Genomic DNA, 19,143 nt, shown 5'->3' on the forward strand with positions numbered 1-19,143 from the left:
GTCTTCCTTCTGGCTCAGCCCGGGGTCCGCACCGCTGTCACGGACAGAAGTGCACCTTCCTCATAGCACTGCTGTTCTTGTTGCCTTGAACCAGGCTTCGGATTTTGTTCCCTGAAGCTTTTCCCATGTTCTTGTCCAGTAGATGATGTATCTTGAGGCGAAGACACTGGGCTAATATCCCACACAGGGTTCCATAGATGACGTGGTGGGTGAATTCACTCAACTTCTATTTGAAGCACATGGTGGGTGTTCAGTAAGGACGTGGAGATTCTGGTTAACGTTAAGCTTAATCAGCAGTGTGGTGTAGAGGGTGGCTGGAAGTCAGTGGCAGTTTCGAACACTTGCAGAGCAGCATATTGTCCCGAATGAAGGGGGCCAGTGCCCCTGGAAGAGTGCGGCCCTCAGACCCGCCACAGTTGTTAGTGCGGTGTCTCCGAGTGAGCAGTGAGGAGGGGGAGAGGCCCACACGCCAGTCATGTGGAAGGTTGTCATCAGCCCAGAGGCTCAAGCCCTGCAGAGTGTGGGCGGGGAGAGGGACAGGGACTACGTGCAGCGGTGGTGGGGACAGCGGGATCCCAGAGTGGGCTCAGGGCGGAAGACGCTGGAAAGACTTCAGAGGTCAGTCAGGAAAGGCGTGAGGCGGCGTGCTGCTGGCTGAGGTTGAGGGGGTTTGTGGATGACCCAGGGTCGGACGTGATATAGGGGTAGTCAGGCATGGGGTGAACCTAGGTCCCCATTCAATTCTTGGGTCATGTGATTATCTGAAATATTTTAGATGACAGTTCAGTTAAATTCACTATATTCATTTCCTCTGATAAAATATATTTGGATTTGGTTTCATATTTGAGGAAAAAATAGGAGAGTTGTTTAATGCGAGAGAGAGGTCATTATGTTTAATATATCAAATGGGCATAATTACCAAATAGCAGAGACTTGGGCTTATTTGCCCTGGAATTTCCTTCCCTCCCATTCACTTAGCTTCCTGACAGGCTTGAACTCTTTAGGCTAAGGAGGAGGTTTTCCTCTTAACATTACCATTAGTTTCCAAATGTTAGCTAAATCAAGGCAGGTGCAAACCCCAGATATTGGAGCAATCAGGCCTTCCCCCTAGGCAAAAATGACCTGATTTTTATGTTTTCTCTGGAAGTCGTAACTTCTGTGGAGGAGATCATATTTTCTCTCACATCCCTTTAGGATACACGATCTTCCCAGTGAGTTTCTGCTTCTGACCCAGGAGAGAAAAGCAGTGGCAGTCACTCACTCCAAAGACGCCTCATGGACCTGCTGCGGGCACTTACAGAGGTGTGCCTCACGGAGTCTGCAGGTGCTTTCCCTCCCTCCAGACTTCTTGTCCAGGACCAGGTGTGTGAGGGTCAGAGCACGGGCTGGAGTGCTGGTCGAGAGGGTTTAGTTATGTGCAGGAGCACAGAGCATTTACTACGCAGAGACTATTATGGGCCATAAAATAGATGTAGAGGATTTCAGATCACATCAAGGCTGCTCTCTGACCATGATGGAATTAAATTAGAAATTACTAAGAGAAAGTTATCTGGAAAATCCTCAAATACCTGCAAACTGAATGATGCACTTTTAAATAACCCATGGCTCAAGAAGAAAGCGAAACAGAAATGGAACTGTTTTGAAACAAATGAAAATGAAAGCACAATATATCAAAATAAGTTGGGATGCAGCTAAAGAATCACCATAAGGAAAACTCATAGCATTGAACGTTTTATTAGCAAGGAGAAATGTCTCAAATCGGTGACTTCAGTTTTCGCCTTAAGGAACCAGAAAAAGAAGATCAAGTTAAAGTAAACAGAGTTAGGGAAGCAGTGGGCAATCAGTGACATATAGACTAGAAATAGCAATGGAGAAAATGGGTGAACGCAAACGGTGGTTCTTTAAGAAAATCAATAAAATTGATAAACCTTTTAGCCAGATACAGGAAAAAAATGGATCTACTATGATCAGCCCGATGCCAACATATTCAATAGCTTAGATGATGTATACACTTTTTGGAAGAAAGAATCAAAGCTAATTCAAGTAGAGATTCATGGTCCCAATAGGCCTGTGCATGTTTAGAAATTGAATTTGTATTGAGAACCTTTTTTTTCTTGTCCAGGAAAAACTTCCAGGCCCAAAAGGCTTTACTATTAAATTTTACCGATTATTTAAAGAAGAAATAATGCCACTTCTATATAAACTCTTCCAGAAAATGAAAAAGGAGGGAACACTTCTTAATTCAGCTTATAAGCCCAACGTGACCCTAATTAAAAAAAAAAACAAACAAAAACTAGGCAACAACATTAGAAGGAAAGAAAACAGTAGACAAATATTCCCCATGAGCATAAATGAAAACTTAGCGAAGTTTTAGCAAATTGAATACAAAGTATAGAAAAAATAATTGGGATTTATCCCAGGAATGCAAAGTATCTTGTACATTCTAAAACTAATCAGTACGGTTTACCATATGAGCAGACTGACAACAAAACATAGTGTCATCTCCATGTGGGCAGTAAAAGCAGTTGACAAAGTCTAACACCCATTCCAGATAAAGAAGAAGGAAGCTGCTCAGATAAGGAACCCACAGCTAACATCACAGTAATGGTAAAGAACTGAACGTATTCCCCCTACAACCAGGAAGAAGCCAAGGAAACATGCTCGCATCTCTTCTATTAAATATTTTCCAGAAGGTTTTGTCAGGTTCAATAAGAATTAAAGGCACTGAAATTGCAAAGGAAGAAGTAAAACCATCTTTATTCTCAGTCTACATGTTTGTGTAGTGTCCTATGGAATCCAAAAAAGGAAGCTAGAATAGGTGAATTTAGCAAGGTTACAGGATACAAGCTACAAAAATCTATTGTATTTCTCTGTACTAGCCACAAATAATTAGAAATTGAAAAAAATATTATTTTCAGTAGCAAAATATTGCCGAGAGGAATTATTGAAGACATAAATGAATGGAGAATAAACCATGCTCGTGGTTCAGAGACTCAGTATGGTTAAGATGTTAATTCTCCTCAGATTTATCCATGGGTTCAATGGATTCTCAGACAGAATTCCAGCAGGGGTTTTGGTAGAAACTTGACAACTAGCACTATTTGACTTCATGACTTATTGCAAGCCATAGTAATCAAGACAGTGTGGTGGTGGTGTTAAGACAGGCAAGTAGATGAATGGATCAGAATAGACAGTCCAGGGGCACCTCGGTGGCTCAGTCGGTGAAGCGTCTGCCTTCTGCCCTGGGTCATGATCCCAGGGTCCTGGGATGGAGCCCCGCATCGGGCTCCCTGCTCTGTGGGAAGCCTGCTTCTCCCTCTCCCGATCCCCCTGCTTGTATTCCTTCTCTCGCCGTGTCTCTCTCTGTCAAATAAATAAATAAAATCTTAAAAAAAAAAAAAAAGAATAGGGCACCTGGGTGGCTCAGTTGGTTAAGCGATTGCTTTCGGCTCAGGTCATGATCCTGGAGTCCCAGGATTGAGTCCCGCATCGGGCTCCCTGCTCAGCGGGGAGTCTGCTTCTCCTTCTGACCCTCTTCCCTCTCGTGCTCTCTATCTCTCATTCTCTCTCTCAAATAAATAAATAAAATCTTTAAAAAAAAAAAGAATAGACAGTCCAGAAATAGACTTATACCTATACGGTCAATTAATTTTCAACAAAAGTGCCAAGGCAATTTAGTGAAAAAGGGGATAGTTTTGTCAAAAATGGTGCTGGAATAATTGTACATTCAGATTCAAGAAGGAAAAAAAAGACCACCTTTGATCCATATCTCCCATCATATATAAAATTAAAGTACATCAGAAATCTAAATTTAAAACTCAAAATTACCAAACATCAAGAAGAAAGCATGAAATATTCTTTGGTGACCTTGCATTAGGCAAAATTTTCTTAATTATGATATAAGAAGCATTACCCCTAAGATGAAGAAATTTATAAATTGTACTTCATTAAATTAAATTTAAAATTTTCAAAATTTTCTGCTCTCCAAAAGACATTGTTAAGAGACTGGAAAGAAAAGAAAAGCCATAGACTGAGAGAAAACATTTGCAAATACAAAGTATTCAGAATGTATGAGGAACTCCTAAAATGCACCACTAAAGAGACAATGTAATTTAAAAATGACCCGAAGATTTGAATATCCACTTTACCAAAGAAAATATGTGGGTGGCATGATGGGTCATACAAAGAGGGACCTCATTGTGGATTTAATTTGTATTTCCATAAATGAACGTTGATGTAATTTATTAGCAATTTCTTGATCGTAATATTTTCCACCATATTCCACAGAAAATACGGAACTACTGTCATTGTCCACAGTATCTGGACGAATGCCCAACAGTTAGCATGTGTACGGCTTGTGAGAGAGACTGCAGAGGTGGCATCTCCTGTCACACTTTGTTCCGCTATGAGGCTATTGCCATGTGTCCTGAAAGATGCTCAGGCCGAGCCGTCCTTCTGTCCTAATGGTGTTTTGCTGTGCTGTTATTGTTTGTAAATGCACTCAGAGTGCACACAGCCCTGAGCTTCTCAAAGGCTTATAAATTGGTGAAGAAATAGTGCAGAAATAAGAACGTGCCCTCCAAAGAATGACCTTCGTGCACTGATCTCCTGCAGCCGGCACCCCTGGAGGTCCGTCCTCCTCTGGGCGCACCATCGGCCCCTCATCATATTTTGTGCAAATGCCAGCAGTGCTTACTCACTTCGGGTTGTTACTTTGATGTTTGTTTTCACTGTTTACTTGATGTATTTTCCTACCTGTGAAAATTGTTTGGTTATCTTCAGTTGGGATTGAATACATGAGAATTTTCCATCACACTTTAGCAGAGACGTCTTCTCCCGTATGGCAGAAGGGCTTCGGAACAAAATAATAGCCTGCGTGTTTCAGCACCCACGGCTCCCTGTCCTTGCCAGCTCTTGGTGAGGTATTGCCAGACTCTTGTATTTCAGACAGTCTGGTGAGTGCAGACTTACATGTGTTTTCGGTTTTAGTTTGCATATCTTTGATTACTAATGAGACCGAGTACCTTTTCATGTGCTTATGGTCATTTGGATCTCTTCTCTGTGAAGCGCTTTTCTCAATTTTTACCCATTTTTCTATTTATGTCTACATCATTTATAAAGGAGAGATAAGGGCTGGCCTCAGATGTTTCCACAGCAACTTTCATGCTAGATAGAAGTGTAGCAAAGTATACAAAATCTTTAGGAAAGAAAGAAATTTCTCAGTAACACATTTTCAAACACGTGAGGATTTAGGGAAAATGATTCTCACAATTCCTTGCTGAAAGACCCTCATGGTGACAGAGCCAGACTCCAGATAGTACAACTGGATCAGAGGGTAAAAAGACAGAGAAAGACTGGTAGCGACCCCCAGATGCAGGGGGTACCGGGAAGTGAGGGAAACAGCACTTGAGGATTGCGGACCTCGACAAGGGAGCGCGGTGGAGGGGGCGATGGGGGCACCGTCCATGTGCATCGTGCCCTCTGAGAGCAGGTCATCAGTCCACAGGGATTGAAGAACATTGTTCGGGGACCATCAGTAAGAAACTAAAAATAGCTAGATAACAGTGCTCTCGGGGTGCTGGAGGAAGGCGTAAATACGGCAGTTCCGTGGCACCTTTGGGGAGTCACCAGTTCTGCTTGATGGACAAAGGGCGTGAAGGGAGTCTTTTGCGCACACAGAGTTCAGTAGACATAAAAAAGAGCTCAGCCTCACTGACAGTGTTCCCAGTTATAGTCTTAAACAGTTAAACTGATGAGGGGATGTTTTTACTTCTCAGTTTGTTGAAGATCAAATGTTTGAGAGTGAATCACATACATACTGGCTAGAAACAGCACTCATGAATTTCATGGGGTATAGTTTGCAGAGCCGTGTATGGACAAGATTTTGGTTAAGTTCTCTGAAATTAAAAGTGTACAGTATTTCACTTCTCATGCCGAGGTACCTCTGAACATGCTAATTCAAAAAAATTCCAAGATGTATTGATGTAAAGAATAATATGCCAGGTGTGGAACAAAGCATGTGCATTTTCCTCCCACATGCACAGAGAATTTCTGGATGGGCCCACCAAGGAATAGTAACAGTGACTGTGAACTTAGAAATAGTAGGAGTCTTATTTTTCATTGTTTGTTTACATTTTTACTCTTTATATTTAAATATCTGTAGCTTTGAAGAGTTACGAAAACCACCCAAGACCAAGAAGAGTGTTAACAGTTATTATTGTTAATAAAAGAAACTACATGTATTGGCAGGCCTATTCCAAACTCACGGAATTTGCATACAACTTAGAAGTTTAGAGCCTCAACCATGAGGTGAAGTGACTCACACCCCCCCCCCCCCCACTTTGGAGAGCACAGCAGAGTAGGAAGTGTTCTGGCAACATCGCTGCCTCTCCGTGGAAGGGACACAGAATCACAGTCATTAAAATGCTGTAAATAATGCCTCCTAAATTTACCCATACCTCTGAAGGAATTATACCTCCTGCTTCATCCACGAGAGCGCCCGGGACCCAGAGGGGCCAGCAGCGCCCCCAGTGGATTCCAGGAGAGTGGCTCTGGATTTTCCCAATAAGAAGCCTTAGGCGCAGGACCCTGGCAACGCTTTCCCTCTCTCAGACTGATTAATCTTCTGTAAAAATGGTGATAGCAGTACTTGCTTCCTAGTCTGACAAATAGTAGGTGTAACAGAGCAAACGCAGAAATGCTTGGAAATAATGAAGTGCTTGAGGAAGTGTTGGTTTCTTGTCCTTTTAAAGACTTCGCGTGTTTTTGTAATCCAGTAATCTAGTTTGTACACCAGGTTTTGCATGTTATTTCTGGAACATAATTCATTAGGTATGATTAGGAAAATGACTGGATCTTGAAGTTTCATCTGACTTTTCTGGAAGTGGTTCCCTGCCTCCTGGATCCCATTGAGGTACCTGAGACCCAGGCCGCTCTCCCGTGGGTTGGGGCTGGCGGGCACTGGCATTACAGCCCATGGAGCTGGAGCCCCGGGAAGACCTGCTAGGCAGGTCATGGCCGTGCACGAGCGGGCCTTCTTCTCAGTCGCTCTGCTCCGTTACAGTGGACACTGATGCTTGGCTGGGCCCACAGCACACAGGGCACCTAGTGTCACCAGAGTTTAAGTGCGGGTGTGTGTACACCATTCTGACAGTGTACTGTGAGTCAAAAGCCACGCCAAACATCGAAGCTTTGAGATGTAGCTCAGGGTATGCTCACTGCAAGTTAAGGGTAAAGGTCTTTGAGTTGACCAGAGCAGAGGTGGGGGGGGTAGGGGCTTCCTTGGGGGAGGGCGGGGACACAGTCAGGGGCACGTGATGTCTCCTCAGGGAGCAGCTCTGTGACCTGCTGAATTACTGATGGACACAAACCAAATTCCAAGTGTACGAGGTGTCTGTGAACCCAGCATGTGAGAATGATAAGGATTTGGGGTGGAGCAGGATCTGGGAGCATGCCGTAATGTTGGCCTTCCTGAGTTGTCTGGTAACGTGACGCTTTTCCCTTGCTTTTTGGTAGATGATGGACAGTGTCCTCACCCTCGGGGAAGCAGGTGGGCTGGCAGGACAGGCGTCCACAGGCCGGGAGGAGGAGACACTCCCAGGTACTCTCTCGTCTACCCCTGCTGGTCACCTGCCTGCCCGGCCCCGTCCCGTTCCAGACGATGACTCACCTGTGACCCCTGCCTCTCCTGGCCTGCTTTGCCCACCTGTGCCCTGCCTGCGCCCAACCTCAGTGCCTGTTGGTTGACCCACCTCAGCCCAGATCTTGACCCTCCCTTCTCTCACTCGGACTCGGGGCCTCGTCCTCACTTCTGGTTGCTCCCTTTGCTTGACCATTTCTTTTGAGGTTCCTAACCTTGAATTGCACCTTGACTCCCTTTAACCTCACTTGGCCTCAGGCGGATGGAGAGGGCCTCCTGATGGGGATGAGCTCCACCTGCTGGTGTTACCGGCCTCCTAGATGCAGACGGGCTTCTCAGTCTGTTTACTTCCCTGAACAGGGTACTCTGTAGTGAGACAACTTACTCCTTCAGTAATGCAGTCTGGAGTGTGTGGTGACTGTTAGTCTTCATCTACAGAGAACGTGTACGCTTTCTCTGGCTACCCTCAGTTCTCACAGGTCAGAAACAGAGTGATGGCAATGAGAGCTTCAGATCAGAATGGATTTTAGGAGTGATTCTAAATGAGGGTGGAAGAATTGAATTGCTGTCACAGATTCAACAGTCATTGAGCAGGTAGGACGAATGCATGCTCTGTGCTAGGCCCTGGTCTGGACTGGGTCAGAGCCATCAGCAAACACTCCCTAGGGAAGGCCATCATAGGTAGAGCGCACATCTAAGAAATCAGAAGGTGATGAGCCTTGCGCATAAAGGAGAAGAGAGAGCAGGTGTGAGCGAGTGCATTTGTGTGTGCGCTAGTGCATACACATGGGTGTGATTGAGAGTTATCATATGTACACACATGTGCCAAATTGGACACCAGTGTGTATGTGCGTACACAGGTGTGCACAGTTGGGGGCGGTGTGTATGTGTGTACACAGGTGTGAACGGTTGGGGTTAGTGTGTGTGCACATACACGTGTGTGATCGAGGTTTATTGTGTGTACATGCATGTGCCCAACTGGAGGTTATTGTGTATGTGAGTACAGGTGTGCATAGTTGGGGTTATTGGTGACCAGTAGGGCCCTCATCAGAGTTGGCCTCATCGAGAAAGTGACCCTCAGTCAAGGTGTGAGAGTGAGTGAAAGATGGAGAAGAACCTTTCAGACAGAGGGAACAGCGAGGAGCCAGTGTGGCCGTGGTGAGCAGGGGCAGATGTTAAGATGGATGGCCTGAGGCATCATGAGAGCCTTAGCTCTGAGTGGGAGAGGGTAGGCCTGAGTAGAATTAGGGTTCTGTAGGGTCATTCTGGCTTCTGGGTGGAGGAGAGGCCAGGGTGGGGTGGGAGGTGGGAAGCCAGGGGTGTGTTAGGAGGTGGCTGCTGCCTGAGCCCTGGGCAGGTGGTGCTCGGGAGGCAGTGAGGTGTGTGTGGAAGGTAGGAGCCAGGGGACCTTCCGGTGTGGAGGGAAGTGACGGGTGATGGGGCTGGGCAGCAGCGATCACAAGGTGTGAGGCCAGCCTGGAAGGACGGTGAAGGCCGAAAAGGAGTTGTCCTGAGTGCTGGCTCTTGGGCAGGTTCAGGGGGCACCACTGACATTCAGGCCACTAGTGAGCACAGAGTGACCAGACTACCCTCGCGCCGGGGGAGGGCGGCGGGAGGTGTAGACCTGGTGGAGTCCACGCAGACAGCCCTGCGCAAGGGAGTGCCAGGAGGGAGCAGAGGATCAGGGACAGGGTCGGAGCATCCTGCCCGTGACTGGCTGGGATGGACTGCAGGGGGCAAGCCAAGGGACTGAGAGGGCAGTGCCCTGGGGAGCCGGGGCCGATGCCACCCCGGATTTCAGCGGCCCTTGGGTGGGAGGGCTGGGACTCATGAGGGTCACCAGCAGCTCGCCCAGTGTTGACGGGCGGGGGGGCAAACGCCACAGCGGGTGCACATGGTCGGGGGAAGCGGAGCCGCGAGGGTGGTTTTGGGAGCGCCTGGGAAAAGGGGTCAAGGGGAGCTGTGTTCGGCAGTGGGAGAAGCCGGGGCTCTCTGTGCGGGCAGAGCCTCCTGCAGAGCTGTGGGGGTGGGCAGGCAGGGCAGTGGGCCCCAGGGACAGAGGGCCACCTCCATGGAGGGGCAGACCAGCCTCAGGAGGTTGGGAGACAAAGGAATCAGTGAGAAACGTCCACTGTCCCCAGGAACTGCCAGTATTCCCTCGTGTCTGACCTACAAGAAAAGATGCTGCCTGTGGTTCAACTTAAGATCCATGTGCAGAAGTGTTGGGAGATTGGGGAACACGGCCAGACAAGGGAAGTGAGGTGTGAGGGTGCTGTGTGCGTGCCCTGCGTGCGGTCTGAGGTGCGAGCCCAAGCAGTCTGTGTTGTCCTCCAGGGACTGGTGGCTGCTCCGGGGCAGGTGTGGTTGCCAGTTACCCTTCATGGTGTTGTGGTGTTTGCCAGGCAAGGGCGAGGAAGCCAGTAGGACAGAGGGGCCGCTAAATGCAAAGAGCAGGTGCTGGTGACTGCGTGGATGTGACCCGGGAAAGGGAAGGACAGAGTCCGGAGGAGGAGCGGGGACAGCAGAAACTGCAGGTAGCTCTTTTCCAGCTGGTGGCAGTTGTAAATTAATCTCCACCAAAGTAGAACACAACGAAGAAATTTTTTAAAAATACAACTACTTTTTCAAGTTAGGGAACAGTACTTGTTTCCATGGTAACTGCCAACCATTTGACTACACAGCAAGTGTTGTGTGGTGACACAGGGTAATTACAGACAACAGGGAAATTGCAGGGTAAGTTTTAAGTAAATACAAAGCAACTGCGTGGTTAGGCTCTGCTCCTGAAAGTGAGAATGCGCTTCATTTCCGGCCCCATCTGCTCGTGAGCTCTGCCTCAGACCCCGCCAGCCCTGGTGCCCCTGTGGACTCGACCTCCCCCAGGGCAGGTGCTCAGACCTACATCCAGCGAGCTGATGAGGCCGGGGGAGGAGCGGGTGTGGCCGGGGTCGCCAGGACCCTGCGGGTGCGGTGTAGCGGTGGGCAGGGCCCGCCCTCTAGCCACAGCCCGGCCTCGGTCCAGGCGCCAGAGAGTGAGTGCTGCGCGTCCTCCCCTCCTCTCCCCAGGCCCAGTCCCCGTGCACCTTGGAAGGCCACCCTCCCCGGGGCCAGGCTGGGAAGCAGATGGGGGCCACACACAGGGCTCCAGGGTGGGGCTACTGAGAAGAACTTTATCAACCAGATCTTTACAAAGGACGTTTCTAGACTTTAGGTAGTTGGTCAACTGGCTGTGAAAAGAAAACCTAAATAGCGTTTTTGTGTTTTTGTTTTTTAAAAACAGTGCCAATCAGCCCACACACCAGTCTTGTGCAGGTTGGAGCAGGATATGGTTACCTGAGAGTATTCAGCTGCTGTCACTCTGCACCAGAATCCCCCAAGAGGCAGAGATTTTAAGATCGCAGCAACACACAAATTCATGACGTGAAAGGAAACAGGGATAACTGCAGTCAAAGGATCAGGGATTTTGACTGATGATTAAGAGATAGGAACAGATAATGCTTATGGAATCAAACATCCCAAAGACAAGTGGAAGGGCCTAAAGCAGAGAATGAGAATGCAGACACTTGGGCTCAGGATCCGTGGACACCAGGAGTTTCAGAGGAGCAGGGTCAGGCAGGCCCTCCGGCCCCTGCAGTGTGTGCAGCAAGGTCAGGGAGGTGAGCACCCGACTCCCACTGCACGTGTGTGCTCTGGGCCCGGCAGTCCAGTGGTGTGTCCCAGCCAGCCGCCAACTCCAGAGAGGGACAGGGAGCTACTCCAGAAAACACGATGTCAGCACGTGCAGTACAAAGGTCCCACCCCTTCAGCACCAGAGGCAGACCAGACTAAACAGAACTAGCGTCCATGGCAGGCAAATCAAGCCTCTTAAAAGCAGAACTTTGAGCATAGCCAAGAGCTGTCATGCATCTGAGAACCAACAGCAAAAGCACCAAACATGACAAAAGAAGTTGCACAAGGGAAGAGTTAATGGCACGAAGAGAAGAATCCTCCTAAAAGAAGACATTCCTCCTTCAAAAGAAACCACCAAAGATTTGAGAGAGTCAAAGTCAAAATAGAACAATCAGGATGGCTTGAATCACAGAACAGACAGAAGTGAAGAAAGAATGAAGTGATTGGACAAATAAGCCAAGATTATTCCAGAATGCAGACCTAAAGGGCCCAGAGCTACTCCAGAACACAGATCCTTAGGTACTGAGAGCTATTCTGGAATGCAGATCTGGAGGACCCTGAGCTATTGTGGAATGCATACTTCAGGGACTGGGAAGTGGAGTGTGTGAGAGAGCAAGGTGAGACTGAAGCGAGTTTGAGAAGTTCCATTTTCTGTTTCATAGAAGTCTGAAAAGGAGAGACAGGGAAAGCTGAGGAAAGGTAATGGGAAAAGAACACTTCTCAGAGCCCAGAATGCATCAGATGGTAAGTGTTGAGCAGGAGAAGTGAGAAACCACACTGCCTGGATGCATTTGGGCAAAATTCCAGGATACCACCAAATAGAAGAACACCCCAAAGTTGTCAGCAGGAGGAGCCAAGGTCTGGTTTTCAGTTGGCATTGCATTTCTCAATGATCAATTTGTAGTTTAGAATTAATTAGATCAATATCTTTAACGTACTTGGGAACAATGATCCTAAACCTGGAATTTTTAAAGCTAGCCGGATAGATTCAAGTAGAAAGACAAAGGAAAGGTACTTTCAGATAGTCAAGGACTCAGAGGTTACCAGACTCACCCCTAAGACCGACAAAGTGAAAAAAAGACAACCATCTATAATGATGATAATCTAGTGTGACTGTATGTAGATAGTTCTAAATAATTTTTGATGCATATTGGTATGCGAATTAAAATAATAGTTGAGGATAATCTCCTGTGTACGTAGTTATATGGTGATAAGAAGGAGAAAAGTACAAGTTTCCTACACCCTAAGTCTTTTAGGGGAGTATGTGGGCACTGCCTGAGCCCATGTGATGTAAATGGACATTGAAGCAAGCTCACGATGTGCTGGCAGCCACCAGTCAAGGCACAGATTGGACAACTGCAAATCTGGTAGAGGAAAAACTCTGGAACAAAGAAAACCTGACTAAGTCACCAAAAGGTAGAATAGAAGGGAAAAACTTGGAAATCATAGAAAATATGTAAGGCAAGACATTATGTAGGGATTTGTTCAAATATATGTTAAATTTCTGTATTAAAAGGCAAAACTCAGATTGTCTTAAAAATGACAGGAACAGAAAATGTATTAATGGGAAGGGTACTAAGCAAATGCTAATCACTGGAAAGCAGGCCTGGCAACGTTGTTTTCAAGAAAAAAATAAAACACATTAAATGGGATAAAGATACTTAATTTTGATAAGTTTCAAGCCTCCAAGAAGATACATTGGTGAACTTTTATGTATATAAATGCATAGCTGTAAAATTGATGAAGGAAAAACTTCTAAGAATAGGAAATGGGTGAATCCAGTACTGGGAAAGAAGACAAAAAATTTGTGAATTGCATTCTTTATCATCTCTGTTCTTATCACAGAATATTTCCTCCCTCCCCCCTTCCTTCCCTTCCTTGCTTTCTACACACCAGGACCATTCACAAATAGACTTAGCATGTATTTGATTTTAAAGAAAGTCTTATTTTTCAACAGCAGAAATCACGAAGTACAGTAAAAATGGGAAATACCCATGAGATGATAACCAAAAATAACCCAGACTTCATTATGTACTTGGAGAGTTTGGGATGCTTTTAAATAAGGCATAAACTGTTTACAAAGAACGGAAGATGAGATGACACCACATGTCAAAACATGAAGGGTGCTGCCAGCCATTCTCTGGAGAAGGTGTCAGGAAACCAAACCATTTAAAATAAATGAACCAGCCCCATGACTCTAAATGTTAGAGAAAGAATTATCAAATAACTAAGACCAAAGAGGAAAAATTAGTGAAGGTGAAGGTAGAGATGACTACAGTAGAGCAAGAAAACTTGCTCCTTGGTGCAATAAATTCTGGAAAAAGACCATGAAACAGTGAAACTGTTAGCACCTTTCAAGGGGGAAAAAGGCAAAACTTTAAAACTGGGACAACCAGAAAGTAGATGTCACTGCATTTGTGGAAGCTCTTAAAACTCTCAGAGACTGCTATTTAAACTCTGTGCAGGGGCGCCTGGGTGGCTCAGTTGTTAAACGTCTGCCTTCGGCTCAGATCATGGTCCCGGGGTCCTGGGATCGAGCCCCGCATCGGGCTCCCTGCTCCGCGGGAAGCCTGCTTCTCCCTCTCCCACTCCCCCTGCTTGTGTTCCCTTTCTCGCTGTGTCTCTCTCCGTCAAATAAATAAAATCTTAAAAAAAAAACCTCTGTGCAAAGAAATTAGAAAATCTAGTTAAAATGAATAATCTTCTAGAAAAAATTGTAAACAAAATTGCCTCAATATGATGTGATAACCTGTCACTATGGAAGTGACCAAAACAGTGCTCAGAGATCCTCACTCATGTGCCACTCGAGCGATCCTCTACATCCTAACACATCCTAAAGGAAATACAATTTTTAAGGTCTATAAATTGTTTTATAGCACAGAAAAAGTCAAAAGTTCCCCTTGTCACTTTATGAGATCAGCAGATTGTGCAAGTAATCTTAAAGTCATCTATAGGTAGCTCTACCTTCTGAAGACAGATGTGCATACCATAAATAAAATGTCAGCAGATGAAATCCAGCCGTGAATTCCATGTTCACTGAGTGCCGCTCGCTTGAAGAGGAGCGCGCGCCCTCTGCTCCGCCGTGTGCACCTGCCTTCCGCAGCACTTGGTTTTCCTTTTTGTTTTTACAAGTTTTCTTCTATTTTCCTCTGTTGTTTATTCAATCTTGCATGTCGTCTAATTTCATCGTAGTTTTTTGAAATAATTTTTTATTCCGGATTCTTTCCTGAGTTCTGTGACCTAATTTTTGAGTTTTTCTAATTCTGATTGATTTTTCATCTTCTCCCTCATCTTAATGTCTTTTAATCAGTTTAAAGATATCAGATTATTATTTTTTTGTTAGTGTGTCTCTGTGGTGTATGTTTATTATCAGCAGGGACATGATTTTGTTTCTTATATTCTTTTGTCGTTAAAAACACTTGGTGTGGGATTTGACTTCACGTGAAGTTCATTTTCCTGAACTTCTGAGAAGGGAGGCATGGTTTATAATAGCATTTCTAATTTCGCAGCTCTAGAATGCCCTCTTCTGTTATTTTTATGAAGTGTTAAAACACACAGGCTTAATAAATGAAGTGAGAGTGTGTCTGGTGGCCAGCCCTGGTGAGTGGGTGGTCAGGGAATTAGGTAATAGTGTTATATTGATGTTAAATGCTCAGGTTTTGGTCATCATACTGTGGTTATCTGGATGTCCTTGTTTTTAGGAAATACACACTAAAGTATTCACCATCAAGGAGTATGGTTGCTAATCACTCTCAGATAGTATGGATTAATAAGGAGAATGACTGGATGAATGAGTGAATGAATGAATGAATGAATGGGGACATGAACAAGTGGACCAAAGTGGGAGCAATCAGAACAACGAAAGGATGTATAGAAGTTCTTGGGAATAATTTATGAATCTTTTCTTGAAGTTTGGAATTGTCATGATAAAAAGTTGTCAAAGAAGTACGGTAAATTCTTCAGTGGAGAATGTGATGGCCCTTCTCCTCCAGACAGATCTCCTGCCACACTTTGGGAGGAGGTGAGGCTGGGATGCGCCAGATAGGGGATCTGCAAGTGAGCTGAGGCCCAGGGCAGCGTCGCGATCACCATGCAAGCCGCCTGGAGCCAGACGTTGGAACCAGGCTTTCTCTGTTTTAGTTTCCCAATACTTCCTTCCAAGTGGAATTTTAATTAAAACAAATAAATGCCTCAGAATATAATAAAAAATGTAATGAGAAGAGGACAAGAAGCCTCTTGGAGTCCTATCGGGGTTTCTGAGCCCAGGAGGCCCCAGGTTGGTGTCTGGTGGAAGGCCTGGCCCCATGTGCAGCGCCTCACAGAGGCCGAGGTCACTCTTCTCCACTGTCAAGTGTAAACCAGCCTTGGTTCTACGTGGTTCTCTGCAGACTTATGGTTCACGCACCCAGAGTGAGTGGGTTGAAGCAGCGCCGACTGCTGTGTGGCCAGGAGGCCAGAGGGCGAAGGGCACAGAGAGATGGGCACCGGGCACAGAGCTGCTGCTCATTTGGAGCACTCTGCTTCCACCCTGAGCGAGCCAGCCCCTGGCAGGCGCCACCCCTCATGGCCACTAAGAGGAGGACACGGAGCTGGCCCGTGGGCTCTGAACCCAGTGGACCACATCTCGGCAGCGGCCTCGCACCGGGTCCCTGTGAAGTGGAGACGTTGTCGCCTTGTACAGATGGAGGCCATGGCAACGGAGGAAACGGGCAGCCTGCAAACCCTCGGGGAACTGTCACCGCAGCCGGCCAAGGGTGAAGGGGGTGATGTGCACGTTCTGTGCTCACGAGGTGCTCTGAGACAGGCCTCAGGCCTGGGCACACGGACACGAGTGCTTCTGGAGACGAGTGCTTGATGGTGACCTTGAGGCCCCCTTCGCGCCAGGCCCCTACCTCACCCGCACAGCCAGCGTCTGCTCTCTACTGCCTGCCGTCCTCACTGGTGGCCCTGCGCCCGTGCTGCTGGGTGCACCCCTGCGCCCCCCCACCTGGGCTTGCCCCCAGGCCACTGCCCAGGAGGGAGTCCCTTCCTTCAGGCCACACTGTCCATCTGCCATGTGCTCTCTGCATGGTCTACCTCTCCGGGCCCTTGTGCCTGACAACTGATTTCCCTCCATCCCCACCCTCGTGTCCTTCTGGGAGATGGGGCGGCTGACTGCAGAAGTGCGTTCAGACTGGTGCGTTCTTGTTGCCGTGCCCACTCGCCTGAGCCTGAACCTGAACATGCTCCAAATCTGCCCACAGCATTGCCTTCCTTACCCCCTTGTCTCTTTGTCACACCCGGCCTGCAGGACTCTCAGCCTGGATCTAACTGCTGCTGGAGGCCTGTGTGTGGACAGATGCATCTGTGGTGTCCAGCCTCGTGTGGACCCTCAGTGCTGCCCCAGGCCACTGGCCTGGCCTTATCTGGCTCCTCTGCCCCGCACCGCACCGGCTGCGGGGGTCTCTCGCTGTGAAAGGGGCAAAGGTGACCGTGGGGAAGGGATCAGGCCAGTCAGGGTTACAAACAGACTCCACATTCCACAGAAGAGCACAGGCTCTTCTCCACCCCATCACCTGGGAGATGATCACATCTGTCATTTTGCTGGTCTAGTCACTTGTTTACAATCTCACTTCGAAACCACACCTTTTATCCCATGACTGATTGCAGCAGACTGCCCTTGACCCACTCTGCTCATAGGCTTCTTGTTCATTGCCTGCGTTTGACTTAGCTTTCTTTGGAAGGATTCTGGACAGTGTGTGGCCGTTCAGGGCCCATCACTGCCTTTGCTGATTGCTTATGTAGCAGATGTTTGGCTTGTGCCGGCAACACAAGGTTAAATAATCCAGTGGGGAAACAGCAAAACAGTATGTGAACATGCAAGCCCACACGATCATTCTGTCGTCTACCAAAGTTTAAAATAATCTCACTATAAAAAGTAACCTAGTTTGTGCCTCTCATGGTGCGCTTCCCTCCAGTGTCTCTCAGTGACACTCACTGAGCTGGTCGGTTTCCTGTGGTGCTGGCCATCCCTCTGGGAGCTCTCTAGGATCTCCCCCTCCTTTTCCGTAAGGGCATCTTCATGATCCAGCAGGACCTCTCAGCTGGGTGGCTGGAGGAGGGTCCCTTCTTTGGGGTGCCTTCCAGCAGGGGCACAGGCACTGCTTGGCTCTTGCTGCCCTCCTCCTCCTCACAGCTCCACAGTGGGGCTCTTCCTGTCCAGGCTGCGGGCTCTAGCAGAGGGTGTATCGCCTCATCGCTGGGGCTGGTGAGCTGGCATCATTCCCTGCTTGCTGGTCCCTTGGGGTCCAAGGTCCGGTTGTCTGTGGTCAGGATGGTATTTCAAAAACCTAAAATAGCTCTGATGGCTTAACCTTCCTTCATGTGCCTTTTCTTGCCTTAGCATTCATGAAAGATCACTGCATTCACAAGTGTCTATATGGACCCTGGGCTATGATGGCCAAGGGACAAGGCCCCTGAGAGGAGGCCCCGGGGGTGGGGCTGGAGCCAGCAGGGGTGTGGGGAGGGGATGGAGTGGTGTGGGCAGATTGAGGGGCAGGGGAGGGCTTGGCCAAAGGATTTGCACTTTCTCCTGAGCACTGGGAGGCCTGGGCACTGTAAGGGCAGATCTGATTTGTGCGTCTGGAGTGTTCCTCTGGCTTCGGAGGGAGGGGAGGCCTGCAGGGAGGTGGGAGCAGGAAGGGTGTGAGGGTCGGGGGGCCCCAGGGCAGGGCTTCTGACGAGTGTGGGTGGAGATAGGAGAACCCAGCAAGGAAAGGTGTGAGGGTGCCTGAGCCCGCCAGCCCCAGGGGCACCGGGCGTGGCTGCACGGGGAGGAGGCCTCGGCCCGTCCTGTGTGAAGGCCGCCAGAGTTCGCCGTCTTTGCTGCCCTTAGTTAATACTTCAGTATTTCTCTTGGGTCCCTGAGTTCTTTGTACTATTTTCCTTGTTTTCAACAAAGACTAAAAACTTAAATCTGCATCAGACAGAATTATAATTTGAAAACAAAAATATTTTGTTCTGAAAACTTTTGTTGTGATTATTTAGCTTCTGAAATGAGCTAGTCATTAAAAATCCCTCGCAGAGCGACTTCAAAAAATAGGCTGATTTTTATTTTTCATCTCATGCTTTGGTGACTGTGCCTTCAGCCTGCGGCTTGCCTGCCTTTGCTGTGTGTGAGCAGTCCCTCTGGGGCGGCTGGGGGTCTCCATGCCAGCAGTGTTCACCTTGCTTCTGGGTGTGCTGACTCTGCTGTGGGGTTATGTGTTTTTTGCTTATGCTGCTGGACAGGTTTTTAAAATGACCTCATTTTTAATTTTGCCTATTTTAAAATTTTTGTGTATTTTGTTTTTATTCTGTTTGTATTTATTTTGTTTATCTTTTGCCCCTCAGAGTAGTTTGGCCCAGGACAGCAGTTGTTTTTTCTTGTCTCTTTACTTAGGGGAGAAGTGGGGTTCCTGAAGGGAAGTCTGAGGGGAGGCCTTGAGGGGTGGTCACAAGGGGAGGTCATGAGGGGAGGCCTGAGGGAGATTATGAGGGAGGTCATGAGGAGAGGCCTGAGGGGAGGCCATGAGGAGACGCCTGAGGGAGATTATGAGGGAGGTCATGAGGAGAGGCCTGAGGGGAGGCCTGAGGGGAGGTCATGAGGGGAGGCCTGAGGGGAGGCCATGAGGAGACGCCTGAGGGAGATTATGAGGGAGGTCATGAGGAGAGGCCTGAGGGGAGGCTATGAGGGGAGGCCTGAGGGGAGGTCATGAGGAGACGCCTGAGGGAGATTATGAGGGAGGTCATGAGGAGAGGCCTGAGGGGAGGCCTGAGGGGAGGCCATGAGGAGACGCCTGAGGGAGATTATGAGGGAG

General features: G+C 47.8%; 1 protein-coding gene across 2 annotated transcripts in view; it reads left to right on the forward strand.

Moving 5' to 3' along the window:
• The window catches only part of PCBP3 (poly(rC) binding protein 3), a 267,959-nt gene that overhangs the window by 115,091 nt on the left and 133,725 nt on the right, over positions 1-19,143 (forward strand). The window contains exon 1 of one of the 2 annotated variants that reach the window (XM_027587872.2): positions 7,582-7,600. The exons of the other annotated variant lie outside the window; for it this stretch is intronic. The gene's annotated coding sequence lies outside the window, so the exon portion shown is untranslated. Of the gene's footprint in view, positions 1-7,581; positions 7,601-19,143 lie in introns of those variants that run through there. 2 annotated transcript variants of the gene reach the window in all.

Source organism: Zalophus californianus, chromosome 1, assembly GCF_009762305.2.
Source record: "Zalophus californianus isolate mZalCal1 chromosome 1, mZalCal1.pri.v2, whole genome shotgun sequence".
NCBI classification, from domain to species: domain Eukaryota; kingdom Metazoa; phylum Chordata; class Mammalia; order Carnivora; family Otariidae; genus Zalophus; species Zalophus californianus.